This window comes from Daphnia pulicaria, unplaced genomic scaffold, assembly GCF_021234035.1.
Source record: "Daphnia pulicaria isolate SC F1-1A unplaced genomic scaffold, SC_F0-13Bv2 h1tg000112l, whole genome shotgun sequence".
Lineage (NCBI taxonomy): Eukaryota > Metazoa > Arthropoda > Branchiopoda > Diplostraca > Daphniidae > Daphnia > Daphnia pulicaria.
The window spans coordinates 6,432-12,500 of record NW_025804815.1 but is presented as its reverse complement, the minus strand read 5'-3'; the positions used below and the strand labels follow the sequence as shown (position 1 = coordinate 12,500).

At 51.4% G+C, this 6,069-nt stretch overlaps 3 non-coding genes across 3 annotated transcripts in view; all 3 read right to left on the bottom strand.

Moving 5' to 3' along the window:
- LOC124319051 overlaps nucleotides 1–1,789 on the bottom strand; it is a 4,577-nt gene extending 2,788 nt beyond the window's left edge. Inside the window, exon 1 of the ribosomal RNA XR_006912746.1 lies at nucleotides 1–1,789. This exon is cut by the window's left edge and continues 2,788 nt beyond it. This is a non-coding gene — a ribosomal RNA (large subunit ribosomal RNA).
- A 641-nt stretch (nucleotides 1,790–2,430) lies between these two features.
- LOC124319050 lies at nucleotides 2,431–2,583 on the bottom strand. The gene has a single exon (XR_006912745.1). It is a non-coding gene; the product is annotated as a 5.8S ribosomal RNA (ribosomal RNA).
- Nucleotides 2,584–3,513: 930 nt separating this feature from the next.
- On the bottom strand, nucleotides 3,514–5,808 carry LOC124319053. Its single transcript, XR_006912748.1, has one exon. It is a non-coding gene; the product is annotated as a small subunit ribosomal RNA (ribosomal RNA).
- Between the last annotated feature and the right edge of the window lie 261 nt (nucleotides 5,809–6,069).

Here is a 6,069-nt window from a genome sequence, read left to right as displayed (position 1 = left end):
GCTACTACCACCAAGATCTGCACCGACGGCGGCTCCGGGCAGGCTCACGCCCACAACCCTTCTACGCTCACCGTCGCGACCCCCCTACTCGTCGGGGCCTCAGCGCCGTCGCTCTCTTCGAGCTGACACGGACGTTATTCGCTCTGCCGACCGACGGCCCGGTATAGGCACGACGCTATAGCGCCTCCCATTTTAAGGGCTAGTTGCTTCGGCAGGTGAGTTGTTACACACTCCTGAGCGGATTCCGACCTCCATGGCCACCGTCCTGCTGTCTTTAGCAACCAACTCCTTTTCGTGGGATCCGAAATGTGCGTCGTTTAGGCGCCTTAACCGGGCGTTTGGTTCATCCCACAGCGCCAGTTCTGCTTACCAAAAATGGCCCACTGGGCGCTCAGATTCAAATCAATTGCCGCGGCCTCAATCAAGGAAAAAGGCCGGGCTTCTCACCCATTGAAAGTTTGAGAATAGGTTGAGGTCGTTTCGACCCCAAGGCCTCTAATCATTCGCTTTACCGGATGAAACTCCGTTTGTTCTCTTTGCGAGCACCAGCTATCCTGAGGGAAACTTCGGGGGGAACCAGCTACTAGATGGTTCGATTAGTCTTTCGCCCCTATACCCAACTCCGACGATCGATTTGCACGTCAGAATCGCTGCGGACCTCCACCAGGGTTTCCCCTGGCTTCGTCCTGGCCAGGCATAGGTCACCATCTTTCGGGTCCCAACGTGTGCGCTCTGGGTTCGTCCGGCCGACTCGACCAAACCCTTTTAAGGGGGAAAGATCTCGCGAGCATTCGGACGCCCTGGGGTTGCGCCCGCTCTGTTCGAGACGGGATCACCCCTCGCGGATGCACCCTCATCGGGGCCGCTTCACTTTCATTGCGCCTCGCGAGTTTAGTTTGATAATTTCTCGACGACTTGCGCACATGTTAGACTCCTTGGTCCGTGTTTCAAGACGGGTCGGGTGGGACCCGACTTCTACTCTCCGCTCTGGGCCTCCACAGGTTGAGCACCGCAACTTTTTCTCTTTTACAAAAAAAAGCTACGACACCTCCCGGGAGGAGACAGGTCACGACCGGGCAGTACTGTTGGGAAACGCCGCGCTCGTCATCGCGGCACCCGCGAAGGTAACCACGAAACTCGCTAACGGACGCCCCGTGTAACAGACACCCAGTCGGTCGCGGAGTCCTACTAGGCCCCCCACTTGCGGACCTTGGCGTGGCTATTGCGATCGCAGAACGACTTATGCAAGAGAGCCGCCAATTCAGGCAGTCTCCATGCAGCGTTAAGGGCATACAACCAAGTGCCGGGAGCGGGGACTTGTTCGACCTTCGAGGGCCCACCCGTTTAACCCCCTGAACGGTTTCACGCACTCTTGAACTCTCTCTTCAAAGTTCTTTTCAACTTTCCCTCGCGGTACTTGTTCGCTATCGGTCTCGTGGCGATATTTAGCCTTAGAAGGAGTTTACCTCCCGCTTAGGGCTGCACGCTCAAGCAACCCGACTCTTGGGAAGGGATCCGATGCACGGTCTCGGCTCGTCTTATCTACGGGCCTGACACCCTCTGTGGGTTGCTCGCCCCGTTCATGGAGACTTGGACGATAGATACCGGACAGACGCGCACGATCCTCCCGAACACCACATTCCTCGGCACCCGCTCAACCGGGCGCGAGGTTCGGTGCTGGGCTCATCCCTGTTCGCTCGCCGCTACTAAGGGAATCCTTGTTAGTTTCTTTTCCTCCGCTTACTGATATGCTTAAGTTCAGCGGGTAGTCTCATCTAAACTGAGGTCAGAATGAATTGTTTGTTTTCAAAAGGAGACAACACTTTATCTAGCTCGGCAGACTTTGGCGTTTTAAAGCCGGGAAAGATTGAATAATTGCCGGTTCAAATTTTTTTTTTTCGAAATAAAGCGAGTCTCTCGTTATTCGCAAAAATTAATTTACGAAAAGTGACAGGGCGTCCTGCGGCTTTTTGTATTGAAACAACGCGTCGTGCGCGAACCAAGCTTGCATAACGAGCGGTTAGAGTGAGTGATAATTCGCGGTGGTCGACACTTCGACACGCCCGGCGCACACACACAACTAAACTCGCGTTGAAGCGGTATATCGCGCACACGCAGCCGACACCTTGTTCGAGAAGATGTGTTTATTTCTAAAATTTTTTTTTGAGTTGGCTCAAAAATTTCCCATCTGTTTTGCCATCGAAAAAGGTTTCTTTTGAATAGAGAGGAAAAAAACAAAACAGGGCGAACCTTCTTTTATTTTTCCCCCTTTTTTGTATTTGAGGCATCGCGGACACTTAAGTCGCGCGGCACCCAGACGTTAGAGATTCGGGAGCTTTTATGCGGTCAGGCCGGGTGAAAAATAAATCTCGCCGCGACCCAACATGCAAAACCAAGACTGAAAAAATCTCTGTTCGTTCATCATTCGACCGACCCTCAGTCAGATGTGGCCCGAGCGAGAAGCTGGGCCGCCATTTACGTTCAAGATTTCGATGCTCCATGTGTTCTGCAGTTCGCATGGATTAGCGCACTTTGCTGCGCTCTTCATCGATCCACGAGCCTAGTGATCCACCGTTCAGGGTCGTATATAAAACGACATATTCGTTTTCTTCTCTCTTTTTCTCCAACCCGCCCAAGCAAATGAATGCGAGGGCGGAGAAAGAAAGCCAGAAAGAAAATGTTCCGATAAACACTCGTACTAGAATTTGGGTTTAGTGTGTTATTGTGATTTTGAATTCTTCCTACTTCATCGAGAGGGCGAAGGGCAAGCTTAAAAAACATTCGGTTTTCAACGGCATAGTGTCGGGCTTTGGAGTGTTAGTCTATACGACGCACACGCACGCAACCACGAGTATCTACGCCCGAAAAGAACGTCCAGAGTAAAGTCTCACACTTTCGTCCCCCACCGAGAATCAAAAAATCCCGAAGACGAAGAGAGAAACAAAAAAAAACAATTTCGATTGGGCGTATCCGCTTTAAACCACCGCGCATCAGAGCGCCTGATACCCGTTCAAAATCTTGATGTTTTTTTTTTTTCCGACTCTCCATCCACCGAGTTTTTATTTTTCAAAGTGTTTGATTTAGGGACTAAGACTTTATAAAATCTCCTTTATTGTTCCTTCGGTACTCGCGGCCCAGGCGGGCTATCGTATTCTTCACTCTACTAACGTCAACACTGTGAGCGCCGCTAAAGGTCGAATGAATCTATAGAGACATTCACCATCGAAGCAGGAAGAATTTGCTCACGGCCATAGACCAAATCGAAAGACTTTGTGTTTTTTTTTGAGCCGAGAGGAAAGAAAAATCAATTTGAAAAGGCGAATCCGCTTTAAACCACCGCGCATCAGAGCGCCTGATACCCGTTCAAAATAAATGATTTTCTTCCGTCAACCCACACATAGTTCATACGATGTCTTACGCCGAAAGACTTTTGATGGGGTTTTTTTGTTTTGCAACTTTTAGTTGTTTCGTGCTCAACCAAAGCCATATGCGCAAAACATTTGTCTTGTTCGTTTATGATCCTTCCGCAGGTTCACCTACGGAAACCTTGTTACGACTTTTACTTCCTCTAAAGGATCAAGTTCGACCATCTTTCAGTCTCGCCGTTGGTAGGCACCGCACGGGCAGAGATTGCTCCCCACTCGACGGCACCCCGACAAGCCCGTCCGAAGGCCTCACTAAATCATTCAATCGGTAGTAGCGACGGGCGGTGTGTACAAAGGGCAGGGACGTAATCGACGCGGGCTAGTGACCCGCGCCTACTAGGGATTCCTGGTTCATGGGGATCATTGCAGTCCCCAATCCCAACCACGAAGGAGGTTCAGCGGTTACCCGGTCCTTTCGGACAGGGAGAGTGAAACACGCTGATTCCTTCAGTGTAGCGCGCGTGCGGCCCAGGACATCTAAGGGCATCACAGACCTGTTATTGCTCACTGTCACGCGGCTGGACGCCGCTTGTCCCTCTAAGAAGACTGCGTGACGGACGCGAGAGCAGAAGGTATCGCCGGGGATGACGACGACCGAATAACAATAGAGCCAGCCCCCGCGAGACATTCCCGACAAAGCCCCGCCATACCTCATCCGCCAGGCAACCAACCCGTGAAGGCCGTACACCCGACGAACAGAGCACAACGAAACCAAGCCGAGAGATTGCCTCACTAAAGGAACCAGTCCCACCGAGACCCGAATCGCCGCCACCTGATCCCGACGCCTCCGTACTCCCTTCGGTTTCAATTGATAAAACCCGTCACCTATTTAGCAGGCTAGAGTCTCGTTCGTTATCGGAATTAACCAGACAAATCGCTCCACCAACTAAGAACGGCCATGCACCACCACCCACCGAATCAAGAAAGAGCTCTCAATCTGTCAATCCTTCCAGTGTCCGGGCCTGGTGAGGTTTCCCGTGTTGAGTCAAATTAAGCCGCAGGCTCCACTCCTGGTGGTGCCCTTCCGTCAATTCCTTTAAGTTTCAGCTTTGCAACCATACTTCCCCCGGAACCCAAAGACTTTGGTTTCCCGGAAGCTGCCCGTCGAGTCATTGGAGTAACTCCGACGGATTGCTGGTTGGCATCGTTTATGGTTAGAACTAGGGCGGTATCTGATCGCCTTCGAACCTCTAACTTTCGTTCTTGATCAAGGAAAACATTCTTGGCAAATGCCTTCGCTGTTGTTCGTCTTGCGGCGGTCCAAGAATTTCACCTCTGTCGCCGCAGTACGAATGCCCCCGTCCGTCTCTATTGACCATTACCTCGGGTCCAAAAGTAAAAGACCAGCAAAATCGGACCGAGGTCCTATTCCATCATTCCATGCTGCGATATTCAGGCGTTGGGATACACCTGCTTTGAGCACTCTAATTTGTTCAAAGTAAACGTTGCCGGCCGCCCGAGACACCCGGTGAAGGGCACCCCGAACGATTGACTGGGTGGAGCGAATCGAGTCAACTACGACCAAAATTTAAAAAAGAACCCGAAAGAACTTTCCAACTCTGGCCGCAGATACAACAACGACGCACCGACCACCACTCCGGCGATGTTGTCCGACCGTGAAGAGAGTCGGGCTTTGACACCCGGGCTCCCAGAGCGTGAAACGCAACACCCTTGATTCAGAGCGGCGCCGCCCGGCCGAAGACAGACATCCGACTACGAGCTTTTTAACCGCAACAACTTTAATATACGCTATTGGAGCTGGAGTTACCGCGGCTGCTGGCACCAGACTTGCCCTCCAATGGTTCCTCGTTAAAGGATTTAAAGTGTACTCATTCCAATCACGGGGCCTCGGAAGAGTCCCGTATCGTTATTTTTCGTCACTACCTCCCCGTGCCGGGAGTGGGTAATTTGCGCGCCTGCTGCCTTCCTTGGATGTGGTAGCCGTTTCTCAGGCTCCCTCTCCGGAATCGAACCCCGATTCCCCGTTACCCGTTGCAACCATGGTAGGCGCGTAACCTACCATCGACAGTTGATAAGGCAGACATTTGAAAGATACGTCGCCGGCGCGAAGGCCGTGCGATCGGCGTGAAGTTATCCAGAGTCACCAAAATTGGTACGGTGCGCGAGCCCGAAAGCCCGGCCCCGACTGGTTTTGATCTAATAAAAGCACCTCTTCTGCGAGCCCGAAAGCCCGCAGTCGAGGCTCGAGTGCATGTATTAGCTCTAGAATTACCACAGTTATCCAAGTAGGATGGAGTGGATCTAAGGAACCATAACTGATTTATTGAGCCATTCGCGGTTTCGCCGTCTAGCGGCTTGTACTTAGACATGCATGGCTTAATCTTTGAGACAAGCATATGCTACTGGCAGGATCAACCAGGTATTTCGTGTATGTTTGTTTGATATGCATCCGGCGAGTTGCGGGTTTTTATTTCGCCCACGCATCACCAAACACACACCAAATCAACACGTTTTTCGTTTTTTTTCTTTTTCTTCGGAAACTAAAATTTTTGATCGCAACGCCTGGCGTGTCACAGCGAGTCCCAGTGAAGAGAAACACCGATCCGATCCGTTTGTTGGATTTTTTTCATTTCAATTTCCAAAGTCAAAGACCATTCAACGGTCTATGAGCCCAAAGTGAATC